This window comes from Patagioenas fasciata, chromosome 5 (assembly GCF_037038585.1).
Source record: "Patagioenas fasciata isolate bPatFas1 chromosome 5, bPatFas1.hap1, whole genome shotgun sequence".
NCBI lineage: Eukaryota > Metazoa > Chordata > Aves > Columbiformes > Columbidae > Patagioenas > Patagioenas fasciata.
This window is the reverse complement of record NC_092524.1, coordinates 16,234,068-16,255,016: the sequence shown is the minus strand read 5'-3', so window position 1 is coordinate 16,255,016 and position 20,949 is coordinate 16,234,068. Positions and strand designations below refer to the sequence as shown.

Sequence of the window (20,949 nt, the reverse complement as noted above, 5' to 3'; positions counted from 1 at the left end):
GAAACTAAAGGTGTCACTCTACAATTACTAAATCATCTTCACATGTTACTCCAGCAGATTACAGAAGCTTTGCCTCAGGCAGATCAAGACAGGGAGAAACATGCTCTTAGAAATATTGCATTCAAGTAACAACTTGTAGTTGCATTGGGAGAGATGCAGTAGTGAAGCTTTGTGTTTTTGTAATCTTGTTTTCCTGTTTTCATCAAATGAGTGAGGAAGTGCATCTCCTCTTTTGTTTGCTGTAGCCTTTCAGCAAGTTTCCAGTTGCATACTGCTTCATTCTTTCATTGTGGTAATTTACAGAACGCATTCCATCATGAAGAAAATAAAATGCTAAGAATCTGATTTTGGCCATTTTTCCACATGATTTGGAGAAGTTTGCAAATTGTGTCAATGTGTGTAAGCTCATCCTTGAATATCAGTAAGTTAACTCTGCCAACACAGCTGTCTAAACTTAGCCGTTTACAGTATGTACATTTAAAATATTAGAAAACTTGATGTTTCACTGTTCCTGAGCACCATACACCCCTTCCCCTATCAGTCAAAACTCAGAAAGCACCACCAAATTAATGATGGTTTATTTAGCAAACTCATTAAAGCCCCAACATTTTTGGAGTACTTATGCGACCTTGTTTTTGGTAAAATCATGAGCCTAAGGCCTGAATTAAATTAATGGCATTTTAGAGAACTGGAACTGTACCACTGACATCCTTTTCCAGAGCTTAGAAAGACTTGATCCTCAAGACAGCTTCTGCGGAGGAGGTGGGCTGAGCCCAGGGCTGCTGCCATGTGCAGCACTGAGCTGCAGTTCCCAGGGGGCTTTGCCAGATCCTTGCAATCTCTTGCTTTTGCTCTTGTTACACCAGTCTTTTCTGAGCTGAATTTTTGCAAGGGTGTCCATAGATGGCAGGTCTTGCAATGAAAGCTTTCCAAAAGCAAGCATTTCTTGTGCTCTTTTTCTCTCAGTTCCTGGTTTTCCAAAAGTACATCTGATACAAAGGTGTTTGAATATTTGTCTTTAAACAACTGGGCTGGAGAACTGCTGGTCATTGAGCAGAGAGTGTTGTGTTTTTCCTGATCTTGACTGATGCCTGTTTTGGTTTGATCTTTATGGAATACTGATTATTTTTTATTCTCTGCTTAAGCTAAGCAAAGATAGGTGTAAAATCTAGTTCACTAAGTATGCAAGGTGATGCCAAAAAGTGTGAAATAGTCTTCTTGTGGCAACAATGGGCTGTTGTTCGGTATCCTCACACAGGTTAACCGCAGAGTTGCTCCTGAGAATCCTACTGATTTATGGTGACATTGCTGGCAACAACCGAAAGTGCTCTAGCAGTGCTTTCCACAGTGCAGTGTCAGCAGTTTCTTTATACATATATATATATATACACACACTTAATATACATGTTTATAGCAGAGAATTCTGACCCAATTCTATTATTCATCCAGTTTTTCTTTGCACTTAAGTGATGTTTATTCAGCAATAATGTATCTACCTACATCTCTGGTTGCAAGTTTAGTGTCTAACAATTACAAAACTCTGCGAGTCAGAGCAGCTCCAGGAAATGAATTATATTGATCTTGTGTTGCAAATGCCTTGCCAGGAGGAATTCCCTGAGAGGGGAAGAGGGAAGTAATTCAGTTTCTGGGATGATAACTACTTGTCTCAATAAAGTACATAAAATGTTGTCAGAGAAGCAGCTCTGAATTCACACACACCACAATTATAATAAAATTAAAAATATAATTTGTCATCAGAACAGTGTTTCTGCTATGTTTGAAAGATGTCTTTTCCAGACTAAAAGAAAAAGAAACAAACAAACAAACCCCAACGACTTTCATCTACGTATAGCAGGATTTGCATTAAAATGTTTGTATCCTGTAGTATCATTCCTGATACTCTCTTTCTACCTTTCTCTCCCTCCTCCAGAAATTAAAGCTCTGCCTTGCCTTGACTTGTATATAGATTGTGCTTCATCTGTTTCTTATCCCTGTTCTCTCGTTGGGCTAAAATCCAGATTAAAACTGCACAAATGTGGAACTCATGACATTTGTATCCTCAATCTCTAGCTGAAGGTTTGGGGTTTTTTTCTGACTGATTTTGGTAGCTCCCCCACTCTTTGGTTGGTGTACATCAAGCTACAGTTTTGTCTGTTCTGAGGCGGTAGCATCACATAATCCTAGCCCCTGAGCTGTAGGTGTTGTGCTAATATTGAGCTACATACTGTAATATAACTATTTCTAGAAGGCAACCTGTGGGCTGTCTGCTCAGGTCGAGTTGAGATCTGGACAGTCACATAGTTCGGGCTTTTACTCCTTTGTTCCAGCTTGTAAATGCATAAACAAAAATAAGTCAAAGTATATAAACCACTTTTTTTGTTATTGTATTGGTATTTTATTGTTTCTTGTAAGCAATCAGTGCAGAATCACAAGGTTGGTGATAAACAGTGACCAACAGGAGGGATACAATGCACGTGGCTACAAGTGGGATGGAAAGCACTGGCGAGGCATTCCTGCTAGTGACCGAGGTGTATGGGAATACCCAACCTATACCCTGTTCAGGTCCAAGTTCTTCCTTTGGGTGCAAGCGTCACAGCATATGACATGCAGGCACCACAGACCTGACTTTGTCTGCTATTATGTCGCTTTCTGCTATGATGTTGTCCAGCATGTCGGTAGACTTTTCATTTAATACCACCTACTGAAGAAACATTTTCATTTTAATTTTTCGAAGGGGATTACGGTTAATGTTTAGAAGTGCCTAGATTTGGGTTCTCTGTGTTTCCTCAATAAACTCATTTAGCCTATGAGTGAATAATAAAGCTGCTTTGCTAGATAAGGCAAGTCCTTGAATAGGTGGATTCTCATTCTGCCTTTCTGTTTGGATAGGGGGTTATTTCTAACAACTTTATTGGCATAGTAGGTTTTGGGAAAAGTGTTACTGCATTCTCTTATGTTGTGGAAGCATTCCTGATCACAAATAACATTAAATGCAATTTAATAGCTTCAGTAATGAGAGTAGAGTAACATTCTTACATGAGTCTGTGATGTACCTCACATGGAATATAACAGGAGCAGATGCAAGCCACAGGGACTATAAGGAATGATGAAAATTTCTTCAGTAAAGGTTGTGTTAAGAACTGGAGCATCTCATTTACAGAATCAATGCATTTGCAAGGTAATACAGCTATGCATATCCTTAAATTGAGTAGAGTAAACAAAAAAAAATAAAATTAATGTTGCACGTACATTTTTTCCAGTGGATAAAGCAGGATCCAATAAGCGATGTGTTCTTTGTTCATCCCTGCTATTTAATTCCCTAAATGCTGTCTATTCTGGGTGCTAGTGAGACAGGGAAAGCTTGTGGAAAAAAAATAAAACACAAGTGTGCAGTGAAATCCTTACTGCCTAGATTTTCAGAAATTTATCAGAACAAAGGAGAAGGTTCATTAAATGCAAGTGTATGGTTATGTCATATCTCATCAACTGACTGGAGACTCCTCTACCGATCACCAGTCTCCTCTACCAAACTCCTATTGCCTGCATGAATCAAGTAGCTCAATAAACCATGGTAGTGGTTTATTGGGCCAGACACACACCCAACGTGTTTGCTATTGCTGCCGTCAGGGGCTGGTGAGCCTTACTAACTGTGGCTTCCCTTCAAGGCTACGACAGGCAAAGGTGTTTTGATGGATGAAGACTTCTTTCTATTTTCTGCCACATTTGATGTTTTCTACTGAGTGTTCCTCAGTGTTTTTTTACCAGATTTTCTTTTCTTCCAAAGCCCTGTGGCCTGAAAGTTGATTTCCTTTCCTCTCTCCAGTCTTCAGTCATGTTTATCATCTCATTTCCCCACTGTTCTGAGGCTCACCTCAGCCATAACTTTTTTTCCAGGTGCTTCCTACTCCATCCTTATACAGATGTTTTTGTCCTGTTTGAATTTGAATTAGAGGAGGTTTTCTGTGTTGTTTTGGCTCAGACAGATTTAATTGGCAATGCTGGGAAAGTGTTCTGTACTCACTTGTGGTGAACTCAGTCTTGGCATAACCCACACCAGTCCTGAATATCAGGCAAAGTGAAAGTCCTGGGTTTTTGCTACTGGGGAGTGTGAGCTAACAGACTGCTAAGGGGTATTTGCTGCTGGCCTCTCCTACTGGGAAGGTAAAACCTGCCATTTTCCAGACACTAATACTGTGGTTTCAACATGATTAGCAAGAAAACACCTCCTTTGTCCAAAATGTTGTCTTATCAGAATTAAGGTTTCTGTTTCAGAAGATCAAGGCCAGAGCTTTCCTAAAAAATATGTTTTTACATGAATTCATTTTTCTTTGTCATTGCTCTTCAAAGAGGCAATTAATTTGCCTGAAAGACTTTGAGGTAGATATTCAGCTTTAAAAAAATCAGGCCCAAAAGCTGTACTTTGGCAGAATTACTGAAGAGTTACCATCAAACAGGAAGCACAGGACAAACGATACAACTGCTACCCTGTTAGTTACAACTGTATGTATTACCTGAGTGAACATCTCACCAATTTTACAATTCTAAATATACATTTTGATGATGATTATAAAACCTGTTACAATTCAGAATGTCACCAATGGCAACTGGATAAGAAAATGCAATGCCCTCTTAAGGATTTCATTTTATGGCTGTAGAAAGTGAGTTTTCTCCTCAGCTTTCTAAAGCCCGTAATAATTTTTCTGCCAAAATAAAAACAGTATTGGTGAACCAGTATTATTTATCAGCGAACAAGCAATTCACTGCACTGGATAAACAGGGCTATAGTTCCAGGAATGCTCAGAAATTAGGAAGATTTAGTGAAATGAAAAAATAGTTCTCTACTAAAAGTGTGTGTGCGCATGCATATACATGTCTATCTTAGTGTTAAATTGTGGGGGTTTTGTAGAAGATTTTAAACATTAGTTGGAGGAAAAATAAACCAATAAATATGTACAGCTGCAAGTGCCTTGAGTCTGTCAGGGTCCTGGTGGGCTGTGCCAGGCAGCACATCCCTGTAGTGAGCGCAGCAGAGCATGCACAGGGTGACTCCGCGTCCCTGCGCCCCCTGTTAACCAGACAGACAGCGCCTTCAAAGGAGAGTGAGCTGAAGGGATATTAAAAAGCAAAGGGGAAGCCAGGAGATAAAAGAGATAAAGGCAAACTTGTTGTCCTCTGCTGTTGTGGGTACCTTTACAGCAATCCATCAGAGTAAAATTGCCAGGCTCTTTCCTGGGTATTAGTGATGATGTTGCAATACACTAGTGTGTAAAAATCAGCTGTTTCAAAGATTGTTTTCACTCTACCTTCCTGTGTGTAAAGCTCATTAATGTCAATAGGGCTACAAGCACGGGAAAAGGGCAGTAAGTTTCTAGAGCTGGCTCTGAAAAGCATGAGGAACTAAACAGCAATAGCTGTGTTTAACCCTTAATCCAAAGGAGAGATGCTCCCTTTAAATACTTCCCTGAAACATGAGAAAATACAATGTGTATGATAAAACCTATCACAGATAGAGAGTAGACATTAGGATAATACAGAATTGCTTGGCATTTACTCATTAGTCTGACCGAACGACAAGTGAACAATTACACACTGGTTTAATTACACTACTTTAACCCACTGGACTCGTTTGACTCTCGCTTGTTCTCTGGAAGTGCTAGCTTAAGCTGTAGCACATTTTGAAGTTATTTGCTCATTGTAAAAACTTTTTGTTTGAAAACGACTGTTCCCAAATTTAATGTTGTAGACTTGGCTTTAATTCAGCAAGGTACTTAAGTACATGCTATGTGTAAGTATAAATGATTACTCTCCACTTCAGTTGGAAGTATTATTGCTTCAGATTTATATTCTGCTTAAGTAGCTTGTTGAACAAAGGTCCTCATTTGTAGTTAAGTTTCTTTTTTCCCTCTAACTTTAAAAACAACTGTGACTTTACTGTTTTTAAGAAGCTTCCAGCTTTTACAAGGGGAGTAGAATCATGATTGCCATGGTCTTTTGTCTCTGTATGTATAAATCCTGCTTAGTGTGTGAAAGCAGAGGACTCCAAACACGTCTTAAAATCCACATATGGCAAGAGATTTTTAACTTCCTTATCTCCAGGGAAAAGGACTAGACAATTTGCCAGGACAAAAATTTCAGATTCGCGAAGATCACTGCAGTGAAATCGTGGCTAAACAACTTCAGAAGCTTGCTGTATGTGCCAATAAGTTACATATTATAGTGTTGACTGCTGAAAAGCAGGAGAGTCCCATGTGTCCCATTCATTTATGTGGGGCTCATGAGATTTCCTTCCAGCTCTTTGCTCCCTTTCAGCAGCCAACACTGTTGTATAGCGTTTAGGAAGTCACTGATAAATCTCACATGGCAGTGCAGATTAGTGGAAACAGGGTATGATTAGAGTTGGAAATGCTTTTGAGATTTCTGCAAGGTAGGTCCACATCTAATTTCTCTCCTATTTTCTGCAGTGAAAAAGTCTTAGCACATCTTAGTCAAAGAAAGATTCCTCATAGTGAAAATAACTGTGAAGGCTCTTTAGAAAGAAACTGATTACAAAAAAAAAGAAAGTTGCTGCTTCTTGGGTGTGTAAGGAGGAAGAGTGATGAGTTCTAGGTATCTGTAAAGCTCAGAAGGCCTGCATGAGCGTTCCTTCCCTGTTATATTTTTCACAGCAAATAAATTCAGAGCCGAATATTGGCATCTCCCAGTATGTCGTGGTCAGTCAGCCTTGAGACTAGCTGGATCATAGAATCACAGAATGTTAGGGATTGGTAGGGACCTCAAAAGATCATCTAGTCCAATCCCCCTGGCGGAGCAGGAACACCTAGGTGAGGTTACACAGGAATGTGTCCAAGCAGGTTTTGAATGTCTCCGGAGAAAGAGACTCCACAACCTTCCTAGGCAGCCTGTTCCAGTGTTGTGTCACCCTCACTGTGAAGAAGTTTCTTCTCAAATATAAGTGGAACCTCCTGTGTTGCAGTTTGTACCCATTGCCTCTTGTCCTATCACTGGTTGTCACCAAGAAGAGGCTGACTCCATCCTTGTGACACTCCCCCTTTACATATTTATAAACATTAATGAGGTCACCCCTCAGTCTCCTCCAAACTAAAGAGACCTGACTCCCTCAGCCTTTCCTCATAAGGGAGATGCTCTACTCCCTTCATCATCTTTGTTCCCCTATGCTGGACCCTCTCCAGCAGTTCCCTGTCCTTCTTGAACTGAGGGGCCCAGAACTGGACGCAGTATTCCAGATGTGGTCTCACCAGGGCAGAGTAGAGGGGGAAGAGAACCTCTCTCAACTAACGTACCACCCCGCTTCTAATACGGGGTGGTAAGTTAGATGCCATTGGCCTTCTTGGCCACAAGGGCACAGCAGCCTGCTGGATGCCTACAGCTGCAGAGGGGTGGGATGCGGCACACGTTCCTCTCAACACTGCTACATCTGGCTGGTTAAAACAGCCTAAAACCTGGCCTGTGGCATCCCCACTCTGAGTCACCTGTCTCTCACCGTGCATTGAGTAGAGAGCCTAAATAACAAATCGCAGGCTACCTGTGTAAAGATTGGGGGTTCTGACACTAGGTCTGGCAAGACCCAGTTCTGCCTGCAGATCTAATCTTTACTGTATGGCTGCATCATATCCCTACCTATGTAATGAATTGGTGATAGGATATTTCCTTCCTTCTGCTTACTGTTTGCTTTGTTTTTTTAAACCAAAGAGTTATTTGCAGCTGGCTCAACAGCATTCAGGTCATGGCTGATAACCCTCTTTGCTCTACTGTCAGTGTGGCTGATAATAAATAGAAAACTGGGAGAAAGACACCAAAAACCTGAGTAAGTTGTTTCCATGCTCCTACCATTTAGTGATTTGAACCTGCTGGCAGACTTGTGCAGAGGTCTGAGAAGTGCAAGGCCTGAAGTGTGACTTGGCAGGCATCCCCAGAAGGCAGGTTGCAAAGGGATTTGCCTACAGGGAGGTATGAGAACCCAGGCTGGCTGAGACAATGGAAAAGGAGCTGGAATGGGAGAAGGTGTTGACATTGCAGGGAAGCACACACAGTCCAGGAAAGACTTTGTGTCACGGTATTTTTTTAAAACATGTTAATTGACACACAACCAACTAAAGTTTCGTATTCTCTGTAGGGTTTCTCCATGTTTTGACATTTGGCATTTAGTGCATTTGGTACTTTTGTTTCTGTTTTCCTGTCTCACTTCATTCTTGTTGCCTCCTGATGTCTGAATTGAGTGCCACTTGCTCAAAGAGACACCTGGGTCATGGTGCACTCATCAGAGTCACAACAACTGTATCGATCTCATGGAACTACTGTAAAATTGAGTTATTTGGTTGCATACAATCAGTGTCACTTTACAGAAATTATGGAACGAAAATCCATGAGATAAATCATTGCAAACTTTGTATTTAGCCTTAAAATTCATTATTTTATGAAGAAATCGATATTTGACTGAAAATATGAGGTTTCTTCAGCTGCTTCTTAAAATAAATGCAACCTAGAAAGCCTTGAAAGACTGAAAAATAAGAACAATAGTAATTACTGATATGAAGTGAGAATTCTGCATTTAATGTGATTATATCAATAGCTGTTGCTTCTTCATAAGCCAAACATGACATCTCTTCCCATTGTTTTCCAGTGAAAGCACTCATCTGTGTTGCTTGTACGTAATCTGGCATTTCGCCCAGCTGTTCTCTGGTTTTTTTCTAAATGGAGTAACAAATTGTCCATCAATAATAGTTAGTTAAATACTGAGGAGGAGTTATGACACTGAGCATTTTCCGCTGAAGAATATTACATGTACATTTTCACAGCACAACCTCTGATCTTCTATAGATGTCTTACAGTCAAAAGAGAAATGTGGTAGTGAAAGTATAACCAATTTACTAACTGCTGACAAAGTCTCCAGATATACAGGGAATGGGAGGTTCTTCAGGAAGGAAAAAAATTGATTTTTACAGGGTGACTCCAAAGAGCACTGGTGCTTCTGACGTCTTCCCTTCCCCGCGGTGACTTTGGTTTAAAGGAACTTGAGCGTATCCAGGATTGCCTAGAGCCCCAGTTCAGTTCGCATCAAAGTGTGTCGAAAAACTGCCAATTAACTTTAAGGTTGTAGGATCATGACCTTGCTTCTAAGATCAGAAGTAAGATCACAAGTAGCGAGTTAGGCAATGTTACACTTCAGGACAGTAGCACCCATAAAGCCAGTAAATTTCAGTGACCTGTATTCTGCTCTGAGGGGAACCAAACACTGATTATAAATGTGTATGTAATTATGCTTGGGAGAAATCTCATTACATTTTTATAATTTTAAATTATTTTTACATTTGATTTCAAAAGCTACTTGAGAATTTTTTTTTAAGGATGTTTTAGTATGGTACTTTCCTTTATCAGAAAAAAATACTCATGTGAAAATACGTTTTTCAATGTATGTTTTATATTTATAAAAGTACACTTTGGATGAGGTACTTAAGTTTTGTTTGAGGACTCAGTGTAAAATTCTGATGACCTGGCAATGCTGCCTGCTGCTTAAGCACTATTTAAAATGTCTCTGGAGGTCAGCTAAGTTTGTACTGGCATGTGCAAGTGAGCTACTGCATCATCTAATTCCAGTTTGGAAGATACATGTTCCTTCTCCCATCCCATCAGGTTCCCTACTGGATTAAGACCCCATGGAGTTCTGTGCTGACGGGTTTCTGTGCTGTGGGACTGGTTGGTCAGGTGCCCTGAGGCAATGTGTTTCAGCTAAAGAGCATGGTCCATCTAGAAGGGTGGGCGGCTTGACCATCTGAACTGCTTCTGCCGTGGGGCAGCTCTGCTGCTGCACGGGGACATCATGGAACGTCTCGTCAGTCTCAGAAATGGTATTTTGACAGTGTCCGTTCTACTTGTTCAAAAAGGAGTTTGTTTGTGTACAACACTGTGGCGCTCTGTGTTTTGTACTGAGGTATACTTTAATTCAAGATAAACTCATTGACAGTCTTTTTCCCTGTGGGAATTGTCATGAGTGGACTCATGGGCATTTCTGCGCAAGCATCAGAGCTGCAAGAGCTAGTGGCCGCATTTGCGAACTCTTATGCTGCTATCTTGAGTACTAACTGCTTTTACCAGAGAAGGTGCAACGCCACTTGAAAAGCATTGATTTCTTTAGTGATGTGCGGTGCTAACATCAAAAAGTCCCTCACTTGGGTTTGATGTGCTTTTCATTAAAGCTTCTTGGAGGTCAAACGGTGCCAGACTGGGTCCCAGAGGCACAGAGCAGAGAACAGAAGAACTCTATCAAGTTTACACGACACAGAAACACTTTCCGCATATGGCTTTGCACAGAATACTCACTTTGAAATATTTTTCCTCACATAAAAATCACCGTGGTGCTTTTTTTGTTGGGTTTTTTTTTTTTCTTTTTTTCAAAGTGCAGTGACTTCTAAGGAGCTGTGTGATTTATTGTTTGTCCTGTACTTTTCCTTTGCTTTATAGAATATTTAATTAGCAGAGGTCCTTCTGTTGCTGTGACTTTTGAAACAGGTTTGGGATCCCTCTGACAGCTGCCATTTTTTATACCCTGATACCATTACCTGCAGCAAATCTCTGCTGCTCGAGCTTGCTTTTCTCTGATCATATTCAGTCACGAAAGGTGGTGGAGTCTCCCAGCCTCTTCTTTGTCTTGTCTGCTTTTTTTTTCTGAGGAAGCCAGATGGTGCGTGCCACATGCAATTTGTGTCAAAACTAGTTAATACTGAAGTGCCGCAGCGCATTTTTTTATATATGGTGGATCTAATCTTGTAACACTTGATGTATTTCACAGCTGTTTTGCTTAAAGGACAGTAAGTGCGCTCTGAGCAAAAGAAGCAGGTACTCGGTCACGGAGACTCAATCCGTTAAGACAGCTCTATCTTATGCTATCACTGTACAAATGGCGTTTACCCAGTATATCTAACATTATTTATTTCTGTAATACCAACATGGATCATTTTCCTGAGAGCTGGAAGGAGATGCTACTTCTCTCCCCGTCTGGCACCTCAGTAGATACTTAGTATCTGCATTGTCATCTGGTTAGCCACAGCACAGGCATAAAAGAGATTTGTTTCCATTGAACAAAATGTATGAAATTAAGCGTTGTTTTCATTAAATCTATTCTCTGAGTCTGTAGCATGATGGATGACAACTAATTCCAATGCAGCCTGAAAGATAATTTTAAAAGACAGTGAACCACAAAAAAGGCACAGGCTTGTGAGGAATTCGTAGTTGGCTTTGTGGCAGAAGTTGTATAAAGAAACAGTATATTCATACACGACAGCATCCTTTTCAGAGGGAAAAGGCAGGAAGATTAAATAGAGTGGATGTTATAACATGTGTTTAATGTTCTAAAGTAGGTTCCTTGCCTCAGTAACAGATACTTTGATGAGAAGAATTTAAGATCATTTCAGATAATAGAAGGTGAAATGTTCATGGCAAAGCCTACAAAGTAGCAACGTTTCCTTTGCAGGTGCTTGAGCTTCAGTGTTTGTTAGTCATATACCACAGGAAAATCCATTTTGGTAATGTAAATAACTGATTGTATGTTCATAAAAGCAGAGTAAAATTATTAAATCAAGATGTTGATCATAGCATTGCTCTGTTGTACATCTAACATCCAATCTTGATGGTGATATGCACATTTTTTAGTTTCAATCTTACTTGTACAGTATTAGATGAAACTCGTTACAGATTTTTGTGCAAATTTACATCATCTCAATTATATAAATTATTAAGAACCTGTAGAGTTGTATTGGGCTGCTGTATTTTTTAAACATTTTTCTACCACTATCTGTGTTATAGGCAAATAGAGTGCCTTAAATTGATTGGTCTTGTGAGATGCCAATGATCTCTTTACTCTGATAAAAAAAAAGTGTTGGGTTGGTTTTTTTTTCTCCTACTTAATCTGTTTCCAGAAAAAAAAACACCCTGTCCAGTTATATCTGTTCTGTGCAATTGGCCACAGAAGTCATAACAGGATTAAAAAACCCAACATGTGAGCCATGATGACAGCCCTACATCACCAGTGGAATAGACTCTGATATCATTCTGGAGGCAGGCTCCTGCCATCCTTCTAAAACTTATTATTTAAAAAGGTCTGATATCAGCCTAAAAGAGGAAAAGAAATTTGCCGTATTCACTGGTCATTAATGATTATAAAAATAGGACATTGATCAGTCAGCATGTGTTTGACCTTTGACTTGCAAAAAATGCCTGGCAGCTTTGGACTCTTTATGCTGCATGTATGATGAGTTCTGATATTCAGCTGTGGTACCATGGAATATCAGGAGTCACTATGTAAATGATTCAAAGTCAGATGAAGTACCTGAACAAAACGCCAAAGTAGACTTTAATGTCTGTATACAAATTTGTAAAATGCTTCCTCAGAGACAGGCAATTACATCTACATTGAACTGGCAAAGCTGTGAGTACGTTCTGCAGATAGCTACAGTTATCTGCATATATTTTTACAAAGTAGATATATATAAACCATATATAAACACATGTATATTTGTTTCAAGAACTTAACTGAGAACATTTGTGAGGGATGAAATTAGATCTTGCTTCCAAAAAATCTGTTTTTAAATCTTACAGCTTCGTTATGGTAGTATGTTTTATGTTACATGAATTACGTCCTTTAATGTGAATATCTGGAAGATACATTCACCATCGGATTTAGCTTGCATTTTGGAATGTCCACAGAAAAAGGATCAGCAGAGCAGTAATAAAAAGCAGGCATTTAGTAAATTTTTTTGTGACACATCTGCGAGCACTAAAGAGACACAGGGTTTTACCAGCCCTGAACATTCAATCATAAGTGAAACTTTACAACTGCAGTAACAACGGCACTGTGAAAACATTCACTGAACTGCCACAAACTCTCTACTTACTACTGAAATCCTTAGATAAATATTGAATGAAATTTCTTATTGCAAGGCATGGCAAAGGAAAACAAACACACTTTCATATCTTTTTTTTTCACCACAGAGGTACATCAGGTGACACAGAGGCATGCTAATTGAAGGTGATTTTTAAAAGCTTGATTTCCAGGCTCTGGGTTGCTACAGGTGCATCTCTCTTGTGATTAATGGGAATGAAGGACTGAAATCATCAACATAGCAAAAGAAAACATCATGAATACATAACATCTCTGTATGTGGCCACATACAGCTTCTGTAATTTTTAGCTTAGCATCTCACAAATGCTGACAAGTTAATTTAAAGATTGGGGTCTGTTTTGTGTTTTGACAGTTTTAAAAATGGATGTTTATAAGAGAAGCATTAAAAAATGCAGACATTCTCCTAGTTTGTAAAGCTTCAGTTCTGCATGCCTAGGTAAAGGGGGCTTTCACTTCATGGCGTGAGGAAGGCTGTATCATTTATCTTTGGGTGGATTTCATTTACTTTTTCGGTTTTTTTCCATTGAATCACATTCTTTGAAAATACTGTCAGTATTTCAGAATTGCAGTAAATTTTTGTCTGATACAGGATTAAAATAACATTACAAAAAAACAAAAGCATGTATTGCAATACAAGTATGAAAAGATTTCCTGTTTCTTTGGTTGCGTTGATGCCAATCAAACTTGCAGAATCACATCCAGAGTGACTCTGCCCATAGAATGGCTTCTGTATTCTTCTGCCTTTGTCCTTGAAAAAGCCAAAGTATAAGAAAATTACCAGAACACTGATTCTGTGCCCAGAACGCTTAAATTTGCTCAGTGCCAAGAAAATCAAATATGTGCATCAGCAGTTGGTCAGATGGTAAAGCAGTTAGCTGTTTTTACCAGAGAGATGTGCCATGGAGAGAGCCTTTTATGCAAAGATCTTTGGACAACATCCATTCACATACAATGCGTGAACTCTTAGGCAGACAGGATTTTAACACAGGTACTGTTGGGCTGGAAGTAAGTCATACAATGGCAGAAAATGCATCAGGTTAGAAATAGAAAGGCAATAAATGTCATTGCTGTGCATTATGGCTCGCATTTCCAAACAAGTCTGAGGGGCTTAGCTTCTTAATGGCCACTGAAAGTGGGAGCACGTGAGAGGGACGGGGGCCTGGTCCCAACCTCATGGGCTGTGACAAGTATCTCCATTTGGCATAGTAAGTAGCACTTTTAAGTTCAACATGAAGCACTGGCCACCACAAAATGCAACCTCCCCTAGCACTGGGCAGAAATCCTCTGGCACATGTCCACACTGAGCAAGCCCGACAGGTCGCAGAAGAGAAAGCTCTGCTTGCTCAGGTGGGCCCTGGCACACTGGTAACTGCAGTCTGAAGGAGTCATGTTTGTCCCTGTGGCAACATCATGAAGCCCATGTGGCCCATCAGGTCAGCCTGCTGCGCGCTTTCTGGCATGATGGTGCTTGGAGCAAGGGCCTGAACTTGAAGTGACTAGTGAGCAGGAATGCTAGAAGCCTCATCATCATGCTTTCTGAGGGGAAAGTATCTTGAGAAGGAGTCCTCCAATATCTTTGGGTCCTTTTGAAGCTTCTGGCTTAGGACATCAGAGTTGTATGACTTGATAGTAAGCATTGTTTGCTTCAAGAGCAGACAAGTAACGCTTATGCTAGAAACTGAGTTAAACCGACCCCTTTTCTGCATTTAGCAGCAAAGGTTGCAAAGTGGACCAAAAACTGTATGTGTACCTGAGAGCTGACATGTGTGTGGGCAGTGCATTTGCAAAACCATCTGCAATAACGGGCTCAGTGTTTATCATCACAGCAAAGGTAAAGACCAGAGGCAGTATGGGTTGCCTGAACCAGACACCACTAAGTGAATGAGCAAGAGCCAGGTGGGGGTTGCTGAGCTCTTATGCAAGGGAATGCTTTGGTTCTTTCATTTCTGTCCTCCTTCTCCTCTATACTAGTCCCTAGTTTTCACACTCTTATCTTTCCTTAGCAAATGTGATTTTTCAGGGCTCTGGAATAAGTGAATTATATCGCCTGTAATGTCTTTGGCATCCTACCTATCTGCAGCATACGGTCACCAGCACCTAGACCAGGTTCTGTGTAGGGTGGTCTGCCTCCTGGGTTGTTCCTGCTCATCCTGCACTCAAAAGACATAGCAGTCAATTTAGTAAAAGTGTAATGATTTGAAAAGGAATTTTACATTAACATTGAGAAAAAATGAAGACCCTAAAGTGAGGCTTGCATTTCGTTTGGATGAAGACAGCAAGTCTATAATGTACTTTTGTTACCATTTCTATATTAAGTCTGTCAGAGTATCAGGATAATTTTGAAGATTTGCTAGCAATTATGTGGTGATGATAGGATAAGTAAAACATGAGACTAAACTTGTCTGGCCAGTAAAGGAGGAGGTGAACTCTTCTGCTTGGTTTCCAAATTGGTCAGGGAGAAGTAATTGCTGTGTTGCTACACCCAGCACGGCCTCACAGTGACCTACCCATTTTCTTATGAATAATAGCTCATCAAAGAGCCAATTGGCCACCATTTTATTCTGAATTTAAATATAGTGCACAATTAGTAACATCAAAACAACCACTCAAGAAACCAAAGCTAGCCCTACAAACCACATGGAGAGGTTGTGCTTCGGCTAAGTTTAGCTTCAGGTAATGATGCTGAGTTTGCTCCAGTGAGGATCCTTCAGCTCACAACTTCCCTGGCCAGAATAATCTTTAGTTCTGAAAGATTTTTAATTTACTGGAGTGATTCTTGCATGTTACTGAAGAAAGCAATTTTTATTCACTGATACGCTAGCTTGACTGAGTTTGCTTTCTTGTTTAAAATGGAAAAAAAAGGTACATTATTCTGTACTTTTTGGACCCTGTTTTCTCTCTTAAAGAAAAGCCCTTTTGTGCAGTGTGTGGAGCACATCTTGGAGGGTCTTCAGGTTCTACTGAAATCAGCAGGAACAAGGGGAGTTGGTCCTGCCATTAACTTGGGATCGTGAATAGTGAGTGGAGGTTTTCATAGGAAATGCAGAGGCACCGAAGGCCTAGGCAAATATTTCTTTTGCTAGCAGGCAGCTGAGGTGCCACCTTACCACCCTGAGGCTTGCTTGATCTGGCAGGACATCAGAGTGGGCAACGTCCATGAGGTTGTGTTCCAGCACTGGCTTTGTTGGGGAGCCTCTAGGAGAATGACCTCCCTTTTTTCAATTTACCTGTCTGTGCAACCAAGATAGTGGTATTTTCCTTGCTTTTTAAAGTACTTTCTGATCTGCAAATGAAAAGAGCTATTCCCGCCCCCCCCCCCCCCCCCCAAAAAAAAAAAAAAAAAAATACTGCTCCTTTTTAAGCTGGCTTTAAAACTGTGCCACTACATTCATCAGCAGTTCAGAGCTTTTGAAGGCAAGGCCATTTTACATCATGGTAATAGCAAAGAGTGTTTTTGTAGTGTGTGAAGGAGTTTTATTTTTAGATTAAGGGTAGATGGGTGCTGACGTCTGTTAGTGTTTACTGAGAACATAAAAATGAAAGAGACTAAATATTTTGTAGCACTGCACCTACATTTGGCAATAGCAAGCCAAAAAGAAATTTACCAGCTGGTGTGAAACTCTCATGGACTCCAGGCTGGTTTGAGACTTTTCTGAAGATTCTGCAGTCAGGGCTCTAAGAAGATTCAGAGATACTCAGTATGTGTTCTCCAAGAATTTTTAGATAAACAGTTAATCGTTACAAGTCAGAGGCAAAAAGCGATACAGTGGCAGTATAAGGAAGCTGCTTTAGGCATGGATGTTGTAATGCACAAGGAATCATGCTCTAGAAACTTGGACTTTAATATTGCATGGCAAAGCCAGGGCCAGGCCCTAGTCAGTCAGATGTCACTACCAAAATTCCTGTTTAATGCAACTACCAAAATAGATCTCAGAACTGAACACAGAAAAATCCAGGCATATTTTGGAAAATGCACTACAAAGCACTACAAGCACTACAAAAAGTACTTAATATGAAGTACCAACTATGTATTTATTGATCTATGACTATTTCTCTTTCAAATCTCTGCCTTCCTGTTTTTTCCACACTTTCGTGTCCCCAGGAACAAGAAACAACATAAAGCCAATTGATGAATATCTTAAAGCTGCACCTTTTTCCCTCAGCATGGTAATTTCTGGATTCCCTTGCCAGTGCAGTTTGCTGTTGGATTTGGGTATTTCTCTATGACCTAGATTTTCTGGTTTGTTGCACACTAAAAAGGAAGGAAAACCCATCAAAGTTTAAATATACACCAGCTTAAAGATAGGCCACTCATCTCAGGAATGGTCTTCCCACCTAGCTGGTAGCTCCAAGGAACAGGCCCAGACCCAGTGGTCCTCCAGCTGTTGGTGTGGACCTGAGAACTGAACCCTTAGGTAACAAGTTTTGCTACTTTTCTGAATTTTTAAATTTAAAAGGGGATTTTTATAGAAAGGAACTGTCTTTTTACCTGCAAATCCTTCCAGCTTCTTCTACCAAAATTTTAAGATATGATGGAGTGTTGGACACCAATCCAGTGCTTTTAAATATATAAAGGAAAATGAAAGGCACCTGGCTTGAATGGAGAGGAGTGGAGGGAGAAAGAGAGGTGGTAGATTTACAAAGTAAATGCAGCCCTACCTAAGTGACCGAAATATAGACAAGCATTTCATATTCCCTTTTACAAACCTTGTCAAGTTTTGAAAGTACTGAAATATTGAAGTGTTTATCTTTTTAAACTTCTGTTTTCTTGAGCCAGTCCCATCCCTTTCTGTGCACGAGCTTGCATGGAGGAGAGCAGTCGCCTTGGAGAGGATGCTTGGCCAAGCCAGCCTCTGCCCCTAACTGTGAGCTGTCATTCTACCCAGGGACCGTAATTGCAGGAGGTAAAATCAGCAGGAATGTTACATGGGTGTGTACACACCAGTCCTCCAAGTGACTTATTTATAGTCTGAGCTTTAATGTCTTCATTAAAATCTTACAGAAGTTGTTGTCCCCCCACCCTTCGAGTTATAAAAGTCTATTTAGTACACTAATATTCTCTTTCTCGGAAATCACCAGCTCTTCAGACCCTGTTATACTATGCACGTTATGACAAAAACTCAGCCTCATGGTCCTGGAGCTTGAGCTTTGGTGTTATTATAATAGCTTCCTCAGCATCGCTGCTGGGGATCAGGATGCATCTCGTGGGCATTGTTTGTTTTCCATGTAAGAAAATACAGTAGCATTTCATAAAACGGATTGAGCCAGGCGGCGCAGCGATGGGTTATTGGCCAAGCTGTGCAGCGCGGCAGCAGCACAGGCTGGAGCATCGTTAGCCAGAGCACATAATACATGACTGTCCTCTCTCACAGCCAGTGAAACCCGAGCAGCAAAATGGAAACGATTTTAAAATGCTGCACTTTTGGTAGCTCTAATCTAAAGAAAGTAAAATGTCTGGATTTTGGAAGGACTGGGAGGACAAAGAGGCAAAAATGGCTCTTGATTCAGATTTTAAATTATTCAAGCAAGTAGCTCTTGCTCTTGTCAGACAGGTACTGAGCATTTAGGTACCTCAATGCTCTTGAAATCAGTGGGAGTGGAACACTTAAATATCTTTCAGAGATTAGAGTTTGAGAGAAGGACTTCAGAGACATTGAACTTCACCTCACCTACATAGAGCAAATGTGTTGGAGGCTTTTGTCTCAAGGTCAGATTTACTGCTGTGCCTCTTCATTTGTTCACGTATCCAGCTCCAAAGCTGTACCTGGCACCCACCAAATCTGCACAGTCAGCTAGTCAGGAATGGACACTGAGCTGGTGCTCCCTGTTGGGATCCCAAACTGGGATGTCCCCTCAGGAGTTTGCAACCAGGACGTGAAACACCATCACCTGCTACTTTGCCATTCCTTGAATGAGTAGCATATACAAAATGTTTTCTTGTGAAAGCAGGCCAAAATTATATTATGTGCCCAAAGAAAACTCAGTTTATGTTTAGAGAGCATTTTTCCTTGACTCCCTTTCAGTTTATTAATAAAATCTTGCCTTTTTTTTTTCTTTTTTTTTTGTGACAGTGACAGGTCCTCCATTTCAAGTAGGACAAAAATAACCACTATGTTATCTCTGTGGCTCCCTTTTGTTAGCTACAACCCATACTCAAGAGTTCTTCCAAGATTTTTCAAGCTTCTAAATGCCTAAAAGAGTTGCTGTTACTTTAGCACAGTGCTCTGCCAGCCATGTGTTGTGGTTTATATCATTAAATATCAGTAGGGGCTATGTATTACAGAACAGGGAGAAAAGCTCTGACATGCTAGAACTCGTCTCCCAGAGGAAATGACGGAGAGCCAGAGGCTACATCTTTTTGGACATTTAAAACGGCTCAGACCGAAGTGGAAGAGCTTGTACCACAGGGCATTTTTGCAGTCCCGCCTGTGAAACCACAGAGGTCTAAAGTCTTCCTGGTTCTTCGAGGGCAGAAATCAGGATAATGTCTGTAGACCTCTAAGAGTAAGCTACTATGTTGTGACTTTAGAGCACAATATTTTCCCATAATAAATTTGCATTGCAGATGAAACAACTTGAAATATGTGTCTCCAGGAGAAGTAGAAGGAATATACCTTATATGTATTTGCATTTCAATAGCACCTAGAATTTGTGTTGCAGGTCTTCTGTTTGCATCTGGCTCTCTTGGATAATCAGAAGCCCAATGCCCAGCGGAATTGCTTTTGAAGGGAACAGTTCACAGCTGGGTCATGAGATTATAACAGTTGCACAGGGACTGACTGATGGAAGAATTGCAGTCAGTTTGGGTTTGTGGAATAGTGCTGCATGTTTATATCTCTGAATTGTCTGTTCTTTTCTGTTTTACAAAAAGGAATAACATCCTGATGGTTTTCTCGTAAACAGCGATAGCATCTGACTTTGCAAATACCGTTTTATTTCTTCTACCACAGTGCTCTGCCATGCTTTACTGGGGCCTGTCCTGTCTTCCCATAGCAGGTAAAGGGCAATTAACAGCCAAGTACAGTAAAAAGCACATTTAGCAATTTGCAGTTAACCCACAGTATTCTTCAGTCCAGATTTTCCATTCAGCTGCCAGTGTCCTGCAGGAGCTAAGGCACAGTGTAGCATGCAGGAAAGGATGATTAAGGTGATAACCACAGCCTAGGAAATTGTACTTCTCCAGTTCACTGTGATTCCTAAAGATGTGTTGAGACGAAGAACCGCAGATTGCCAGTGGGCATGTTCGTACACAAAGATACAGAGAATTTTGTTCAGACATGTCTAACCTCCTTCTGCAAATGACATGTTTAAATCTAGTGAGTGCGCTCTATGCCCATATCACACATAGTGTTACATATTTTGAAATGTTTTAGCTTGCCTATTGTTGATGTGATTTTTTTTCTTTTTTTTCTTTTTTTTTTTTTAAAAAAAGTAACCAGAAACAAGCAAGAGTCCAGACCTTCAGTCCAAATCCTTCCTGTCATGTCATGGCTTGTTTTTGTGTAGGAAATAATAGCTAAAGTAAAAGTAATAGCTAAAATGTCAATTTCATTTACTAATTTCTTACCAAAATATATCCTAATCTTTTAAAAACACATGTTATTTAAAAATGTTAGCCTTCTATTTGATTTTTTAGCTACTGTTATTTAATTATTAGGTGCACAATGTGCTCGGAAACACTGTATAGGATCTATTTCTAGGACTTCCCTCCACACAACAGGACAAAAATTACAGTGTGCACTCACAGAATGCTGTGCTTCATCTCTGGGTGTAATCCATTGCTACTTATTATCTGTCTTTATTTTGTTCCTGTACTTGGTTACTTCACAAATTCTTTTACTTTGTCCTCATTAGTACTCACAAACACATCCTTCATGAACATTGCCAGTGTTCTTTGTTATCAAACACAGATGTGAAGAAACCACTGAGATTTTCTTGATTCTTTTTCAGTCATTGGAAATTTCTTTGTTGTTCTCTTTGGTCCTGGTCCAACTCTGTAGGAGTCAGTGATTGTCTTTCCACCAGCTTCATTG

At 40.2% G+C, this 20,949-nt stretch overlaps 1 protein-coding gene across 9 annotated transcripts in view; it reads left to right on the top strand.

The window, feature by feature from the left end:
• Positions 1-20,949, top strand: part of KCNQ1 (potassium voltage-gated channel subfamily Q member 1) — a 404,259-nt gene that overhangs the window by 316,096 nt on the left and 67,214 nt on the right. The gene's annotated exons all lie outside the window — the stretch shown is intronic.